Source organism: Trachypithecus francoisi, unplaced genomic scaffold, assembly GCF_009764315.1.
Source record: "Trachypithecus francoisi isolate TF-2019V2 unplaced genomic scaffold, Tfra_2.0 Lachesis_group13, whole genome shotgun sequence".
NCBI lineage: Eukaryota > Metazoa > Chordata > Mammalia > Primates > Cercopithecidae > Trachypithecus > Trachypithecus francoisi.
Window position 1 is genome coordinate 126,383,162 of NW_022681458.1, and position 20,270 is coordinate 126,403,431.

Sequence of the window (20,270 nt, forward strand, 5' to 3'; positions counted from 1 at the left end):
AATAGGGCGGAGCAAGGTGGCTGAATAGGAACAGCTCCAGTCTCCAACTCCCAGTGCGAGCGACACAGAAGACCAGTGATTTCTGCATTTTCAACTGAGGTACTGGGGTCATCTCACTGGGGAGTGCCGGACAATCGGTGCTCGTCAGCTGCTGCAGCCTGACCAGCAAGAGCTGAAGCAGGGTGAGGCATCGCCTCACCTGGGAAGCGCAAGGGGGAAGGGAATCCCTTTTGGTAGCCAGGGGAACTAGACACACAACACCTGGAAAATTGGGTAACTCCCACCCCAATACGGCGCTTTAAGCAAACGGGCACACCAGGAGAATATATCCCACACCTGGCCGGGAGGGTCCCACACCCACGGAGCCTCCCTCATTGCTAACACAGCAGTCTGCGGAGATCTATCCGGAAGGCAGCAGCGAGGCTGGGGGAGGGGCGCCCGCCATTGCTGAGGCTTAAGTAGGTAAACAAAGCCGCTGGGAAGCTTGAACTGGGTGGAGCTCACAGCAGCTTAAGGAAACCTGCCTCTCTCTGTAGACTCCACCTCTGGGGACAGGGCACAGCTAAAAAACAACAGGGGAAGCAGCAGAGGCCTGTACAGATGTGAACGACTCTGTCTGACAGCTTTGAAGAGAGCAGTGGATCTCCCAACACGGTGGTTGAGATCTGACAACGGACAGACTGCCTGCTCAAGTGGGTACCTGTGCCCTGAGTAGCCTAACTGGGAGATATCCCCCACTAGGGGCAGTCTGACACCCCACACCTCACAGGGTGGAGTACACCCCTGAGAGGAAGCTTCCAAAGGAAGAATCAGACAGGTACACTCGCTGTTCAGCAATATTCTATCTTCTGCAACCTCTGCTGCTGATACCCAGGCAAACAGGGTCTGGAGTGGACTTCAAGCAATCTCCAACAGACCTATAGCTGAGGGTCCTGACTGTCAGAAGGAAAACTATCAAACAGGAAGGACACCTATAACAAAACCCCACCAGTACGTCACCATCATCAAAGACCAGAGACAGATAAAACCACGAAGATGGGGAAAAAGCAGGGCAGAAAAGCTGGAAATTCAAAAAATAAGAGCGCATCTCCTCCTGCAAAGGAGCGCAGCCCATCGCCAGCAACGGATCAAAGCTGGTCAGAGAATGACTTTGATGAGATGAGAGAAGAAGGCTTCAGTCCATCAAACTTCTCAGAGCAAAAGGAGGAATTACGTACCCAGCGCAAAGAAACTAAAAATCTTGAAAAAAGAGTGGAAGAATTCACAGCTAGACTAATTAATGCAGAGAAGGTCATAAACGAAATGACAGAGATGAAAACCATGACACAAGAAATACGTGACAAATGCACAAGCTTCAGTAACCGACTCGATCAGCTGGAAGAAAGAGTATCAGCGATTGAGGATCAAATGAATGAAATGAAGCGAGAAGAGAAACCAAAAGAAAAAAGAAGAAAAAAAAATGAACAAAGCCTGCAAGAAGTATGGGATTATGTAAAAAGACCAAATCTACGTCTGCTTGGGGTGCCTGAAAGTGAGGGGGAAAATGGAACCAAGTTGGAAAACACTCTTCAGGATATCATCCAGGAGAACTTCCCCAACCTAGTAGGGCAGGCCAACATTCAAATTCAGGAAATACAGAGAATGCCACAGAGATATTCCTCCAGAAGAGCAACTCCAAGACACATAATTGCCAGATTCACCAAAGTTGAAATGAAGGAAAAAATCTTAAGGGCAGCCAGAGAGAAAGGTCGGGTTACCCACAAAGGGAAGCTCATCAGACTAAGAACAGATCTCTCGGCAGAAACTCTACAAGCCAGAAGAGAGTGGGGGCCAATATTCAACGTTCTTAAAGAAAAGAATTTTCAACCCAGAATTTCATATCCAGCCAAACTAAGTTTCATCAGTGAAGGAGAAATAAAATCCTTTACAGATAAGCAAATGCTTAGAGATTTTGTCACCACCAGGCCTGCCTTACAAGAGACCCTGAATAAAGCCCTAAACATGGAAAGGAACAACCGGTACCAGCCATTGCAGAAACATGACAAAATGTAAAGACCATCGAGGCTAGGAAGAAATTGCATCAACTAAAGAGCAAAATAACCAGTTAATATCATAATGGCAGGATCAAGTTCACACATAACAATATTAACCTTAAATGTAAATGGACTAAATGCTCCAATTAAAAGACACAGACTGGCAAACTGGATAAAGAGTCAAGACCCATCAGTCTGCTGTATTCAGGAGACCCATCTCACATGCAGAGACATACATAGGCTCAAAATAAAGGGATGGAGGAAGATCTACCAAGCAAATGGAGAACAAAAAAAGCAGGGGTTGCAATCCTAGTCTCTGATAAAATAGACTTTAAACCATCAAAGATCAAAAGAGACAAAGAAGGCCATTACATAATGGTAAAGGGATCAATTCAACAGGAAGAGCTAACTCTCCTAAATATATATGCACCCAATACAGGAGCACCCAGATTCACAAAGCAAGTCCTTAGAGACTTAGAAAGAGATTTAGACTCCCATACAATAATAATGGGAGACTTCAACACTCCACTGTCAACATTAGACAGATCAACGAGACAGAGAGTTAACAAGGATATCCAGGAATTGAACTCATCTCTGCACCAAGCGGACCTAATAGACATCTATAGAACTCTCCACCCCAAATCAACAGAATATACATTCTTCTCAGCACCACATCGCACTTATTCCAAAATTGACCACATAATTGGAAGTAAAGCACTCCTCAGCAAATGTCAAAGAACAGAAATTATAACAAACTGTCTCTCAGACCACAGTGCAATCAAACTAGAACTCAGGACTAAGAAACTCAATCCAAACCGCTCAACTACATGGAAACTGAACAACCTGCTCCTGAATGACTACTGGGTACATAACGAAATGAAAGCAGAAATAAAGATGTTCTTTGAAACCAATGAGAACAAAGATACAACATACCAGAATCTCTGGGACACATTAAAGCAGTGTGTAGAGGGAAATTTATAGCACTAAATGCCCACAAGAGGAAGCAGGAAAGATCTAAAATTGACACTCTAACATCACAATTAAAAGAACTAGAGAGGCAAGAGCAAACACATTCAAAAGCTAGCAGAAGGCAAGAAATAATTAAGATCAGAGCAGAACTGAAGGAGACAGAGACACAAAAAACCCTCCAAAAAATTAATGAATCCAGGAGTTGGTTTTTTGAAAAGATCAACAAAATTGACAGACCGCTAGCAAGACTAATAAAGAAGAAAAGAGAGAGGAATCAAATAGACGCAATAAAAAATGATAAAGGGGATATCACCACTGATCCCACAGAAATACAAACTACCATCAGAGAATACTATAAACACCTCTATGCAAATCAACTAGAAAATCTAGAAGAAATGGATAATTTCCTGGACACTTACACTCTCCCAAGATTAAACCAGGAAGAAGTTGAATCCCTGAATAGACCAATAGCAGGCTCTGAAATTGAGGCAACAATTAATAGCCTACCCACGAAAAAAAGTCCAGGACCAGATGGATTCACAGCTGAATTGTACCAGAGGTACAAGGAGGAGCTGGTACCATTCCTTCTGAAACTATTCCAATCAATAGAAAAAGAGGGAATCCTCCCTAACTCATTTTATGAGGCCAACATCATCCTGATACCAAAGCCTGAGAGAGACACAACAAAAAAAGAGAATTTTAGACCAATATCACAGATGAATATCGATGCAGCAAAAATCCTCAATAAAATACTGGCAAACTGGATTCAGCAGCACATCAAAAAGCTTATCCACCATGATCAAGTGGGCTTCATCCCTGGGATGCAAGGCTGGTTCAACATTCGCAAATCAATAAACGTAATCCTGCATATAAACAGAACCAAAGACAAGAACCACATGATTATCTCAATAGATGCAGAAAAGGCTTTTGACAAAATTCAACAGCCCTTCATGCTAAAATGCTCAATAAATTCGGTATTGATGGAACGTACCTCAAAATAATAAGAGCTATTTACGACAACCCACAGCTAATATCATACTGAATGGGCAAAAACTGGAAAAATTCCCTTTGAAAACTGGCACAAGACAGGGATGCCCTCTCTCACCACTCCTATTCAGCATAGTGTTGGAAGTTCTGGCTAGGGCAATCAGGCAAGAGAAAGAAATAAAGAGTATTCAGTTAGGAAAAGAAGAAGTCAAATTGTCCCTGTTTGCAGATGACATGATGGTATATTTAGAAAACCCCATCGTCTCAACCCAAAATCTCCTTAAGCTGATAAGCAACTTCAGCAAAGTCTCAGGATACAAAATTAATGTGCAAAAATCACAAGCATTCTTATACACCAGTAACAGACAAGCAGAGAGCCAAATCAGGAACGAACGTCCATTCACAATTGCTTCAAAGAGAATAAAATGCCTAGAATCCAACTTACAAGGGATGTAAAGGACCTCTTCAGGGAGAACTACAAACCACTGCTCAGAGAAATAAAAGAGGACACAAACAAATGGAAGAACATACCATGCTCATGGATAGTAAGAATCAATATCGTGAAAATGGCCATACTGCCCAAGGTTATTTATAGATTCAATGCCATCCCCCCCCATCAAGCTACCAATGAGTTTCTTCACAGAATTGGAAAAAACTGCTTTAAAGTTCATATGGAACCAAAAAAGAGCCTGCACTGCCAAGACAATCCTAAGTCAAAAGGACAAAGCTGGAGGTGTCACGCTACCTGATTTCAAACTATACTACAAGGCTACAGTAACCAAAACAGCATGGTACTGGTACCAAAACAGAGATACAGACCAATGGAACAGAACAGAGTCCTCAGAAATAATACCACACATCTACAGCCATCTGATCTTTGACAAACCTGAGAGAAACAAGAAATGGGGAAAGGATTCCCTATTTAATAAATGGTGCTGGGAAAATTGGCTAGCCATAAGTAGAAAGCTGAAACTGGATCCTTTCCTTACTCCTTACACGAAGATTAATTCAAGATGGATTAGAGACTTAAATGTTAGAACTAATACCATAAAAACCCTAGAAGAAAATCTAGGTAGTACCATTGAGGACATAGTCATGGGCAAGGACTTCATGTCTAGAACACCAAAAGCAACAGCAGCAAAAGCCAAAATTGACAAATGGGATCTAATTAAACTAAAGAGCTTCTGCACAGCAAAAGAAACTACCATCAGAGTGAACAGGCAACCTACAGAATGGGAGAAAATTTTTGCAACCTACTCATCTGACAAAGGGCTAATACCAGAATCTACAAAGAACTTAAACAAATTCACAAGAAAAAAACAAACAACCCCATCAAAAAGTGGGGAAAGGATATGAACAGACATTTCTCAAAAGAAGACATTCATACAGCCAACAGACACCTGAAAAAATGCTCATTATCACTTGCCATCAGAGAAATGCAAATCAAAACCACAATGACATACCATGTCACACCAGTTAGAACAGCAATCATTAAAAAATCAGGAAACAAGATGTGTTGGAGAGGATGTGGGGAAATAGGAACACTTTTACACTGTTGGTGGGATTGTAAACTAGTTCAACCATTATGGAAAACAGTATGGCGATTCCTCAAGGATCTAGAACTAGATGTACCATATGACCCAGCCATCCCACTACTGGGTATATACCCAAAGGATTATAAATTATTCTACTACAAAGACACATGCACACATATGTTTATTGCGGGACTATTCACAATAGCAAAGACTTGGAATCAACCCAAATGTCCATCTGTGACAGACTGGATTAAGAAAATGTGGCACCTATACACCATGGAATACTATGCAGCCATAAAAAAGGATGAGTTTGAGTCCTTTGTAGGGACATGGATGCAGCTGGAAACCATCATTCTTAGCAAACTATCACAGGAACAGAAAACCAAACACCGCATGTTCTCACTCCTAGGTGGGAACTGAACAATGAGGTCACTTGGACTCGGGAAGGGCAACATCACACACTGGGGCCTATCATGGGGAGGGGGTAGGGGGGAGGGATTGCATTGGGAGTTATACATGATATAAATGATGAATTGATGGGTGCTGACAAGTTGATGGGTGCAGCACACCAACATGGCACAAGTATACATATGTAACAAACCTGCACGTTATGCACATGTACCCTAGAATTTAAAATATAATAAAATAAAATAAAATAAAAAAATATTAACAAATAGAATTAAGCAATTAGTAAAAAGAATTAGACACGATTACCAAATGGGATTGGTTTCAATATTGCATGCCTGGTTAAATATTTGAAAATCAGTGTAATCAACCGTATTAACAACCTAAAGAAGAAAAAAGATATGATATCATTAATCGACCCACAAAAAGAATTTCACATAATTCAGTAGCTATTTGTGATAAAAACTCCTAGAAAAGTGGCAATAGAGTATAGAGTAGACGTTTCTCAGCCTGATGAATGGTATCTCCAAAACAAAACAAAACAAAAAAAACAAAATTTTAAAAAAGCCTAATCTTATGCTTAATGGTTAAAGATGAAATACTTTTCTCATAATTTTGGAAACAAGGAAAGGATGTCTGCTCTCATGACTATTAATTAACATAGTACTAGAAGGTATAACTAGTACAAAAAGTTGAAAAAAGAAAAGGAAAAGAAAAGAAAAGGCATAAAGGTAGAGAAAGAAGATGTACAACTCTTCCTAAGAGTTGCAGATGACACACAGAAAATTCCCAAATTAAAAACATATCCTCAAATGAAAAAGTAATTACAGTAGGGTATCAGTATGCAAGATAAACAAATTCAATTGTTATTATATACAATATACAAAATAACACATGAACAGGGAAATTAAAAATAGAGTATAGTTATAATTGATAAAAATTAAATACTTAGATTAAAATGTAATGGAAGATGTATACGACATGTATCCTGAAAACTGCAACACAGTGATGAAATAAATCAAAAGATCAAAATAAATGGAGAAATCATTTTTTTTTGTTCAGAATTGGACAACACAACAAAGCAAAGGCAGACGCCAATTATCCTAAAACTGGTACAGGTTTAATGCAATTCTATCAAAATTGCAACAAGGTATTTTGCAGATATAGACCAACTTATTTTAAAATTTATATATAAAGACAAAGGAACTAAAATAGAATGATTTTGAAAATGAAAAATTCAATGGGAAGAATATCACATGGCTAGAGTAATTACAAATGTGTGCTATTGGCAAAAGGTTGTACCCATTGAACAGCTGAACAGTATGAGAACCCAGAAATAAACCCTTTCAAATTTACTCAAGTAAATTTTGATTTTAGACAAAAGTTCAAAAGCAATTTAATAAAGGAAGTGGAGCCTTTTCAACACGTGGTGCTGAAGCAATTCTGTAGACCAAGAAAATGAACCTCTGCCTAAACATCATACCTTGTACAAAAACTAACAAGAAATGGATCATGGACTTAACTGTAGAATATAAAAGTGTATAACCTTTAGAGAAAAATAAAATAGAATGTTCAGGAATCTAAGCAAGGCAAATAATTTTTAGACTTGACAACAGAAGTAGGAAAAAAAAGTTGATGCTTTGAGTTTTATCAAAATTAAAAATTTATCAAAATTTTGCTGTGTGAAATACTCTAAGAGAATGAAACGCTACACACTTGGCAAAAATATTTGCAAATCACGTATCTAGCCAAAAACCAGTATCTATAATTTATAAATCTCTCTCAAAACGCAACAGTAAAAAAACATCCAGTTAGAATAGGCAAAATATTCAGCAAAGAGAATTATGGATCTCAGAAAAACATATGAAATATGTTCAACATCATTAGCCATTAGAGAAATGTGACTTAAACCACAATGAAATGCTTATAAGAATAAATGAAATAAAAAATAAAGATATATGGTAGACATAAATAAAGATATATAGAGAGAGACAATACCAATGCTGGTGTGTATTCAGAGAAATGGAAGAACTCATACATTTGTATGGTAATGTAAAATGGTACAGCCACTTTAGAAAACGGCTTGGCATTTACAAAACAAACTAACAAACAAACAATGCAGCTACCTGCCTATCATATAACCCAGCCATTGTACTCCTGAGTGTTTATCCCAGTACTGGTATTTTATAAGTACCCGTAAGTGGGTACTTATGAACATACACACAAAGAACTTGTACACAAATATTCACAGTAGCTCTATTTGTTGTAAGAGTCTAAAACTAGAAATTATATATTCTTTTAACAAGTGAATGGTTAAATAAATTGTGATGTATCCATAGTGTGGAATACTATGCAGAAATAAAAAGGAATGAGCTATTGATAGTCAACAATTTGAATGACTCTCTAGAGAATTATACTAAATAAAAAAAGTGAATCCCTAAAACATGACAAACTGTCTAATTCAATTTATATAGCATTCTTAAAATGTTCTACAAAAGGAAAATGACAAAATTGTGAAAATGGAGAACGGATTATTTGCTGCCAAGGGTTAAGGAGAGGGTGTATCATGAGGGTGGTGCGTGTGGCTGTAAATGGTCACCTTGAGGGATCGTGGTGATGGACTTCCTCTGTATCTTGACTGTATCTATGTTCATATCCCGGTTTTGTGGCAGTGGTAGTATACGTTTGCAAATTGTTACTATCGGGGGAATTGGCTAATGGATACATGTGATCTGTTTGTATTATTTCTTACAAATGCAGGCAAATGTACAATTAAATACAGAATATTTTGCTTTAAAGAAAATTTCTGCTCTCTAGGTTTGCCGTCAGACTAAACTATTATGTTTGAAAGTAACTGATGCCTGATGCTTAGTAAGCACTCAGTTTATGTGATTTTCATCCCTTTTCTCTTCTCCTACTCCTCCATAGATGACCTTGGCTTCCTGAAGACTGAATTTGTCCCACCAATGGGATATACCATGCCCTTCCCAGCCGCTCAATTTTGATAACATTGTCAACTTGGCCTCCTTCAGGACCAGGCCCTATCCTTTTCCATGTTAGGAACCTCAGGAGAAGGATCGGTCCAGTACATACATGGCACAAGTGATCCATAGCAGCAGTTGTTAAGACTAGAGGTTAGGTTCTGATGGTATCTTTGGTATCAAAGAGAGGGGGGCAAGAAGACCTGGATTCTACCCTATTAATCTCCCTTCTCCTCTGTAATCTCGTGAGGACAAACAGCAAACGAAGACACTAAGAACAATCTTGCTAATAGTTGCCAAACTCTGAAGACATGTGAGGTGGAGCCCAGACCCCAGGCTCCTGATTACAGGCAGGACTTGCCTCCTCAACGTTCCCTGTCCACGTGCACACCTTAATACCAGCAGTCTGGACTTGGTAATTAGAAGGATCCCAAAGTCTGCTACCTATCATGGTTCCTAGATGCATTGCCTTCCTGTGTGTCTAACATCATAGCTCCAAGTGTTAAAATCAGCTCCTTTTTGCTACAAATAAGTGAGCATTTATACTGACAGCTATATTCCCAATGTACAAGTAAACAAAAAGCAATAATTAATGTTGTCTCTGTCCTTCCAAAACTTAGAAGAGAAGAAAGATGAGAGACGTCAAAGGGTAAGGGCTGCAGTTGCCCACTGTCCTAGGCAGCAGACTCCCTGTGCTGGCTGCAGAGAGACAGGAAGGAGTGAGGTTCTTCCTGCAGGCAGTGGACCCACCAAGTGGAAGAGCAAAGGCAAACAGGGCTTACACCAGAGAGTCTCAGCCAGTGTCCTGATGGGGAAGAAGAGACAGCTACCCAGGCTTCTCAGGCTTGGGGCTATATGGGTATTACCTTGATGATCCTGTAGATAAAGTAGCCAGGCATTCCAGGATCTGACTGCCTCAACAATAGCAACTCATCAATCTTTTAAGAATACACAAAAAAGAGCCCGCATTGCCAAGACAATCCTAAGTCAAAAGAACAAAGCTGGAGGCATCACGCTACCTGACTTCAAACTATACTACAAGGCTACAGTAACCAAAACAGCATGGAACTGGTACCAAAACAGAGATACAGACCAATGGAACAGAACAGAGTCCTCAGAAATAATACCACACATCTACAGCCATCTGATCTTTGACAAACCTGACAAAAACAAGAAATGGGGAAAGGATTCCCTATTTAATAAATGGTGCCGGGAAAATTGGCTAGCCATAAGTAGAAAGCTGAAACTGGATCCTTTCCTTACTCCTTATATGAAAATTAATTCAAGATGGATTAGACACTTAAATGTTAGACCTAATACCATAAAAATCCTAGAAGAAAACCTAGGTAATACCATTCAGGACATAGGTATGGACAAGGACTTCATGTCTAAAACACCAAAAGCAACAGCAACAAAAGCCAAAATTGACAAATGGGATCTAATTAAACTAAAGAGCTTCTGCACAGCAAAAGAAACTACCATCAGAGTGAACAGGCAACCTACAGAATGGGAGAAAAATTTTGCAATCTACTCATCTGACAAAGGGCTAATATCCAGAATCTACAAACGACTCAAACAAATTTACAAGAAAAAAACAAACAACCCCATCAAAAAGTGGGCAAAGGATATGAACAGACATTTCTCAAAAGAAGACATTCATACAGCCAACAGATACATGACAAAATGGTCGTCATCACTGGCCATCAGAGAAATGCAAATCAAAACCACAATGAGATACCATCTCACACCAGTTAGAATGGCGATCATTAAAAAGTCAGGAAACAACAAGTGCTGGAGAGGATATGGAGCAATAGGAACACTTTTACACTGTTGGTGGGATTGTAAACTAGTTCAACCATTATGGAAAACAGTATGGCGATTCCTCAAGGATCTAGAACTAGAAGTACCCAGCCATCCCATTACTGGGCATATACCCAAAGGATTATAAATCATACTGCTATGAAGACACATGCACACGTATTTTCATTGCAGCACTATTCACAATAGCAAAGACTTGGAATCAACCTAAATGTCCATCAGTGACAGACTGGATTAAGAAAATGTGGCACATATACACCATGGGGTACTATGCAGCCATAAAAAGGGATGAGTTTGTGTCCTTTGTAGGGACATGGATGCAGCTGGAAACCATCATTCTCAGCAAACTATTGCAAGAACAGAAAACCAAACACTGCATGTTCTCACTCATAGGTGGGAACTGAACAATGAGATCACTTGGACTCGGGAAGGGGAACATCACACAGTGGGGAGGGGGGAGGGATTGCATTGGGAGTTATACCTGATGTAAATGACGAGTTGATGGGTGCAGCACACCAACACGGCACAAGTATACATATGTAACAAACCTGCATGTTATGCACATGTACCATAGAACTTAAAGTATATTAATAAAAAAAATTTTTTTAAAAATACACTACTCACCACCAATGAAGCTTTTACATTCTCCATCAAGTGGTTTTACCTTAATGAAAACCAGTGCATTATAATCAGGTGTTATTTGACTATGACCTATTGGCATAAATTAATTTAGCACATCATACGGACACCTAACAACCTGGGCAGCTTCAAGCCTCAAGAGAATAAACACAACTATGAGAAATGGAAATGAGAAGGCATCACAGGGACTGGTTGTCAGTTAAGCAAAACCAGTCCTAAGTAAACGTGGTCTATGGAGTGGTGGTGATGTTTTGTGAATGGACCAGACCCAGCCAAAGGTGCTGCTGTGATCCTGCAGAGATCCATGGCTCCTTTTGATGAGCAACCAGAGATTCTGCTCTGCCCCACAGTTCTGTGCTGAATGCCTGTTGGACTTTGGAGGAGAGCGTAGTTAGGAACCCAGTTGCAAAGCTCTGAAACCTCCACTCGTTATGGATGCAAGTTACAATCAATACACAAAGGAGGTTGTGTGCTTGTGTGTGTTTTGATAAATACCTAACAAATTGTCCTGGCTAATGTTTTCTGGTGATTGGAACACACAATCCTTGAAGTCTTCTTTCTGATTATTTTTGCTTTCATGAAAACCATATTGATCCCTTTTTATATTCTCAATAATAATAGTAATAATAAACATAACAGTAGTGGTAAAATACTAACTACATGCAATCAGCATATACTCAGTAATTACATATGTCAGGCCATTTTACTATTTTATGCTATTTTATGCCCCCAAACCCCTGGGAATCCGATATTTTTCTTTTTTTTTGGATTTTGCACTTGAAATTAAGCCTGAGAGGTTATATAAAAGGTTACCCAAGGTCAATGAAGTTAATATAAATTATAATCACAGTCTGATTCAAGAAAAAGATATTTAATTTTTTGCTACCTAGAATAAATTTTCTCTCTACCCCTCTTCTCCAAGGTCAATCAATCGATTTGCTCATGTTGTCATCCATTCAAATGGCAGAATAAGGCAGCTTACCCTAGCACACAGGAAGCGCTGAACCCCTCTCTGCGTTGCAGAACAGTGTCTTTCCTGCCCACTCCAGGCTTGCTTTCTTCTGAACCTCCTCCAGTAGCCAAGGGCAGGACAACCCAGTGTCCTCTAATCAGCCAATCACATATTGGAGTAGAGAAAAACAGGTGGTAGCTCTAAACTGTCTCTTCTTCCACCTGAAAATAGTTTCCCCACTTCATTCCACCCCAAGCAGCCAGCACCAGATCTGTGTCTTTAAACACGGTAGCCTCTGAGATCTTTATCCCCGGGGTTGAATAGCAAACATTCATGAACGCCCCCTAGAGAGTAAAGGGAGTTCCAAAATTAGATGTTGTACAGGTACTGAAAGGCATTTGACTTTGAAGTTCTTGGAATACTGTGGTCTGTTTTGGGTAAAGCTTTTCCAGCCAGCCCAGGGTGGATGCTGTATTCCCCCTGGGTCCCTATGTGCTGTGGACACAGAGGAAGCTAAACAGCGACTAGAAGGAAGAGGAGGGATCACGCCACCACACCCCAGTAATCCCACATCAATGCCAAGCATCCAAACCCCCTTCCCCAGACAATGACACAGTTGTTCCTTTATTTGCTATATGAGGAGATGTCATCAAACTCCCTTTTATTAATAGAGGCGGCTTCATGTGTTGCCCAGGGCTTTAGAGTTGATGTTTGCTTACATTTCAATGTAATAGAGTCATTTATTTTCTTTATAGCTGCCCAACAACTTTAGGTAACACTTTTATATCTTTTCTTTTGTGAAGACATCAGTGCTTTTATTCCACACACACCAAGGCTCAGGAAAACAGCCCATCCCTTTACAGCAACAAAAACTACTGATTTTGATAGATTAGGTTCTCTTGTCCATTTTCAGTTCATCTTTTTATTTGTTAAAAAAAGCCCTAATGGGCTTAGAACTTCTGCTGGAAATATAGAAACCTCAAAGAATAATGTGGAAAGGAGAAGAGAGGCAGTGCTTTGATTTAATTAGACACCTGAGAAGATATTAGAAATTCAGAAATGGAATCAAGGTGCACCATCCCAATGCCAGCCACCTTCCTCTCTCATCTCTGGCCGCTAGAATTCATCCTCCAAACGGATTTCACAAGTCGATATTTCAATTCATATCCATCAGTGATTGGTTTTGAGGCCTTGTAAAATAAAGCCTGTTACCCTAACATCCAAGGTTCTGTCCCTACTAGATCCTGCTCTTTTCCAGCCATTCCTCAGAGCTTTGCTCTGGACCCTGCCATCCTAATTATCAAAAAGCCCTAACAGTGTAAGCTGCATGGTATTTATGTCTGTGCATTTTTGCACTCGTGGTGCTATTTCCTTGATGCCTTATCCTTGTGTATGGTCTGCAGTACATGGAAGTCGAATTTGGCCTTTGTGCATTTTTATTCCATGCATGCACTGTGGGTTAGTGGTCCTTAGGTATGAGGTTGTTTGCGGGAACTAGTAGAACAGAGATTGAACGGCTGAGCCCAGCCATCTTATTACCAGCCTCAGGCTAATTACATTTATTTAAAACTTCATATCTCCATGATATGGAGTTTTAATCCAGACTTGATATGAATGTGTTACTATTGACCAGCATGCTAGAAGTTCTGATTTTATGAAAAGTTACACACACAGTACTTTACCCAAACATTTATAATGCCAGAGGACATGCACCTACACACCTGCATACATGTCTTGTACAAAAACTCAGAGTAGCATTCATTCCTTCTTTCATTAACTCAATATTTAGTGAGCATCTACTTTGTTCTCAATCTCATTCTGGTGTTGTGAATATAGCAGTCAATACAGCATGACAGATTAATGCCTACTCTTAAGAAGCTTTAATTTGACCAGAAGAATGAAAATGAGTAACAAATGAAAACACTTTTATAACATAATATAATACATACAAGTATAGTATCTAGAAATCAGAAGACAGATCTGGGAAGCTACTGAAGATTGCATTGACCCTGCATTCACTCCAGCAAATGAGAACACAGCTTGTCCTCTAGGTTACAGCAAATGAGAGCACAGCTTGTCCTCTAGGGTAGCCTTAAAGGGCCTTGCTAACTTCCTCAGTGCCCACTGTAATATTTCCTGTTTAACCTATATTCTTTCTGCTCCAATTTAAATCATTCCCTTGGGTTACTCCTTTTAGAACATGAGATCTGAGAGATCCGAAGGGCATAAGGGTCCCTGGAAAGTTTAGAAAAGATGTTGAAGAATGGGGCTTGTTCAATTTAAGCTACAGTAGAATTTGGGAGTCAGAAGAAAGCAATTATACAGTTGGCAAGGTGCCAGGGTGGTGGGGCCAGCACCTCCACAGCCGTTCTCCAACGTCTTCTCCAAACCTTTAATAATGATTGACTGCAATGTCTTTTATTTACAGGTCTAATTTTTACGCATGTGGTATTCTATTTAATTACAAGAATTACATTAAGAACACCTGCTAATCATCTGCTTCAGCTAATCTAAAAGAAAACATTTCTAATAGTACTTTTACATTTTCTAATTAGGTAAGTATTATGAGTTTTAATTAATGTCTTAATTAGATGCCATTATCTACTGCTACCACTGGTACATTCTTTCGAACCAGGTCTTGATTACTATCCTGATATGTATTCTGTTATTATTATTATTTTCAAAGAACAAGTGTCTGGTATCATTTTCTATTTAGAGAAAGCTTTTCTGCAGCAAAATAGTGCCACTTCTGAGCAACATTTTTGGATTGTGGTTTCTACTGCTGCCCAGTTTCTCTGTTCTATGGGCCTCCTCCTTGCCTGAGACCCCAGTCTCACAAGTCCATATGTGCTTCCTGGAGCCTCATGTTCCCTTTAGGCAACCTCACTGTGCTGGCTTTTCATTCTGTTCTTCTGTAGCTACTGAATTGAACAGCAGATTCTGGATTAACCACGAGGATGTGAAACGCGGGTCAGTACAGAATCTGAACTGGAGAATGGCAGACACCTACAAGAAACAAGGAAATGAACCACAATAGAACAAATGCAGAGTGGGAAATGTAAAAATTCACATCGGGATCAAAAGGTTGAGCTACTTTGCAACACTATTTTCCACACAACCTTGAGGGTGAAAGCACAGGAAGTCCAAGAGGCTGGCAGAAGTAGAGGCTGGGGCTGGTGGCCTGTGCAGAAAGACATGGTCACGGACGCCACATGGGAGGTCTGGAAAATAATCTCCTGTTGATTCTGGTGCTGATGATTAACTCCTCAGCTAAGTTTTAAAAAAATTACTCTTTCTGTACATTTTGTACAAGTAGTTGGAATAAGATAAATCTTACTTTATGCAATTGCAAGTGCCATGAGGTGAGAGAAGAATCAGGTTGAGGCTGGATTCTTTTTGTAGAGAGAGCAAGAGAGGGTGCAGAGAGTGATGATGAAGAAATGTGTACTGAAAACACTGTCCTTCTGCTGAATGTGATTGATTGGTGTCTCACTTTGGTCCTATCCTCTATCAAATGTGACTTCTAGGAATAAGATGGTGAGAGAGCCAAAACTATATTTTGCAGACCTTTTTAACTAGAAATCCAAATTTGATTTAAATCTGGCCCATCGGATACACTTGCAGTTATTTATTTATTTTTTTTCCTGACACATCTCCTCAGAACCACAGGTGTGGTTCAGAGTCCTGGAACTGGCTTCCTGACTGGGACATTAGAGTATCCCAAATGTAGTGACTTCCAGATGGCATAAGCTTTTCTCACCATAGAATACGCAGTGGTCACCTTGGCAGCCCAGGTTTGTTGTGTGGCTTTGGAAGTAATACTTAGAAATTCAATTTACACTACTTCTTTTTTTAACTTTCCTAACCCTCTATAGGCAACGTTATACCCTATATTAAACCTCTTCCAGCTTAAACTGATTAGAATAGCATCTAACTCCTGGAAGTTAAGTGTTACAAGGAAAAATTTAAACCCATCATGGCATCCTTTCTTAGCTATTACAATAAGCAAGCTCTCTGGTGGTGCAATTCTCACAAAGTTGTGATTATTAGTGCTTTTGATTCTCTTGGGGTAGAATTTATACTGTTAACAATGGACTCCGAGAGACAAAAGTCATAATCGTGTAAGAAGAAAAGGTGGATCATACGTGGCTACCTGGTAAGAAAACATCTTTATTCTGGGAATCATTTTTGGAGGGGGGTCTTCATAACACCACTTCATCAGCTAATTATTTCATCCATATTTGAGAAAGGTCAAAGTGCTAAGCAGTGATGCAATAAATACTTTCATTGTGCTTTTTTAAATACACTATTTCAGACATATAAACAGCATAAATGGTATAAACCCCCAGATACCCATAGATAACATCCAAAATTTCAAGTTATCACCAGTCTTGTTTTACTTATACCACCACCCACTTCTTCCAATTTTGGTTATTTGGAAGAAAACCTCAGATCATATTATTTTATCTGTAAACATAGCGTGAATTATTAGAAGCTAAGAAAGATTTTTCTTTCAAAATATCCATATTATCAGGATCAACTCTATAAATAAACTAGCAATACATTTTTAATATCAGCAGGGATTTAGATAGTATTTAAATTTCACTGGATATATGTATTTTTAAGTTTGCTTATTTAAATTTGGGTTTCAAACACATAGCAGCTGGCTGGTGTGTCTCTTAAGTTCCATTTGAATTATTGATCTATTGTTGATCTGTTTTTACTTTTTCCCTGCAACTGTTTGTAAAAGAAACCAGATATTTATATTGCAAAGTTTGCAGTCTTCTTCCTGGTCTCATTTCACGTGTTCTGTTTCTAGTATTCCTACAAATTTGTTTTTACATTTTGTAGAGCTTCTAGAGCTTTTGGCAAAAATGCTTTACAGGTGGGTTGTTTATTTTCATCAGAAACACAGACTTTCTTGGAAGTGATGTTGGCAGCTATTAATGATCACTATCAAGATTCTTCAATTTGTTAGGAGTTAAAAATGACTCCTAACTTTTGTCACTCTTTTTCGTATTAGTTTGAACACTTTAATAGGAAAAACTCTATCCATTATTTGGATATCTTGAAGGATAGTACATGTTGGAAAGGAAGAGTACAGTTTTTGATTTCTTTATATATCAACTTTTAAAACTTAGAATGTATTTTCCTGGTATCCTCTGAATGAATTCCTGGATTTAATTACATTGAATGTGCATCAATTATCTCTAGTATTTATCATCATTGATGCTCAAGTTGTGTCATATACAGTCAGTGGTATTCTTTTTAAAATTTATAATTGAGATATGTTAATAAAATGTTATTAGTCTCTGATAGCTTTCTTGTTATCTAGTCAAACTAGAGCTTCTGAATTCATCTTTTATTTTTTCACCTCAGCCATTTCTGCAAGGAGTTTTGGTTCCTTTTAGTAGAAAATAACATTTAAGAGCACACATTATGTGCTAGAGTTGTTCATTTTCCCTGGCTTGGTATTTCTTCATAAGACTGTTTTGTGAAATAGGTAGAAAATATGTGTTTCTTTTTACAGATAAAATTCTCACAAGGTCATTTTGGTACTTCCAATTCAAATTTAGGACTATATTGTCTTTACTTAGCTTGGGTGACCTCACTTCTTTTTTTTTTTTTATCTTGATCCTTAATGATACAAGAAAATTAGTCATTGCTTTATCGCATATTACATACTCAATGGTCTCAGGATAATAATGCCAGCATCACCTTCAACATTATGACGCAGCAACTAAAATACTTGGAGTTGCGTTTTATTTTATTTTGCAATTCTCTTTTTCTTTGTGGTATAATCCACTAGTAAGATGGGGATATTACTGGGTTTTACATACTTTGAAATGATTCTGCTTCATTTAATAATATCATCAACTGGACACATGTAAATGTCTTTGTCTTCATCTTCTTATTCGTTGGGATGTTATTTTACCTTATAATTATCTAAAATATTGTCATGCTTACAAAGTCAAATCTATAAAATGCTATATATTCGGGACAGTCTAACTTCCATTCCTGTCTCCTCTACCCTTTTGCCTTCTTGCCCACAAAAGTAGCCTTCTGTTCAATTTTATGGTTTATGCTTTCACTGTTTTTCTTATAAATGTCGGCATGTGTTGTGTGTGTCCTTGTATGTGGTGTGTACATACACAATTAAACATTAGTTAACTATTTTATATATTTACAGAAAAGAATAAATTTTTCTCCACTTTGCTTTCTTTTCCCTTATATCATATTCAGGACATGACTCATAATAACATACAGAAGCATTCCCCATTCCTGTTTGTAGATAGATCTATCAGAATTTATTCAGTTTCCTAAGAGTGGACATTCGGGTTGTTTCCATTTTTGCTAATACAAATAAGCTACATGTGCACAAATTCCTTTTGCATATGTCTTGCAATAGATTCTTAGAATGTGAATTGTTTAAAGGGTAAATGCCCATGTAAGTTTGATACATATTGCAACATTCTACTCCCTAGGTATTATATCATTTTTTACGTTTCCACAGACACTATTTCCCCATAGTCTCCACAACAATGCATATTGTCAACTTTTGGATTTTGCCAAAGTGTTAGATAAGAAATGATATATCACTGCCTTTCAAGTTTTCCTTTATCTCATTATATCCCAGTTTGAGAAACTTTTCATATGATTAGGGGAAATTGGCCTTTCTTTTTCTGCAAAATATATGTTCATATCTCTAACCCATTTTCTATAGAGAAACTAGTATATTTTATCATATTCCTCCCTTTTTAGAAGATTATTTTTCCATATTAGGCATATCAATACTTTGTCAGTGATATGTCATAAATCACATTAAAGTTTCATTGTCACATTAAAGTCACCATTATCAATGCTACTAAGGAGAAAAGAAAGGCAAACATTAATGAACATTCATTTTCCAGAACATAAGCTAAGCTACTGTTCAAAAGTAAAAAAGGGCAAATATAAAGATTTGAAATTTCTTGTGTATTTAAAATTACAAATCAAGGGATGTATAGTCTTCTAAGTAAAGGGAGAGAAATTTTAAAGGGACAGTATCAATTTCTACAGTTTATAGTTTATGAGATTCTTGAAGAATCGACATAATGTTGTGCACTGTTTGCTCCACTTTTCATTGAAAGATAAAATTATGGGGAGAGGGGCAGGTAATCATCAGGAAGGCAATAAAGTGCTTACAAGAAGAGAGAATAATTGAAAAATACAAAAGTATCTATAAGTCTGACAAACGACCTGGGTAACAACAATGCAGAGACATAGAATAGGTAAAGTACTATTTACCCTCAAGCAAGTAGTCATAAATGCACCTGATGTTTCCAGACTTATTAATACAGACAGGGTTATAAAAGTTAGATAGAAATTTTTCGTGAAAACTGGGAAGACAAAACTCCATTAATTTTTTTTCCTGTTTTTTTTTTACATTTGAGACAGGATTTTGTTCTATCACCCAGGTTGGAGTGCAGTGGCGCCCTCATGGCTTTGACCTGCTAAGTTAAAGCAATCCTCCCACCTCAGCCTCCCAAGTAGCTAGGACCACAGGCTTAGGCCACCACAACCAGCTTATCTTTTCTACTTTCATCTTGGAAAATGGAGTGGAGTCTTGCTTTGTTGTCCAGGCTAGTCTGGACCTCCTGGCTTTAAGTGATCTTACTACGCTGGCCTCCTAAAGTATTGGGATTACAGGCGCAAGTCACTGCACCCAGCCCTTCCATTCGATTTTTAATTATTGTTTTGAAAAGATCTTGCTCTTATTTTATTGATCTTAATGTGTTATATAATTTTTACTTCTTGCTTTATCAAATATTAGAGAGAAAAAACTCCAGCCTTCTCGGCTACCTGAGGAAGTATCAGTAATCTTTTTGGTTAGCCTGGATAATATTACAGTGGAATCAAATGCTACTTGAGGTTGAGAGCAGATGCCCTTTCCCAAATGTAATGTGTATTT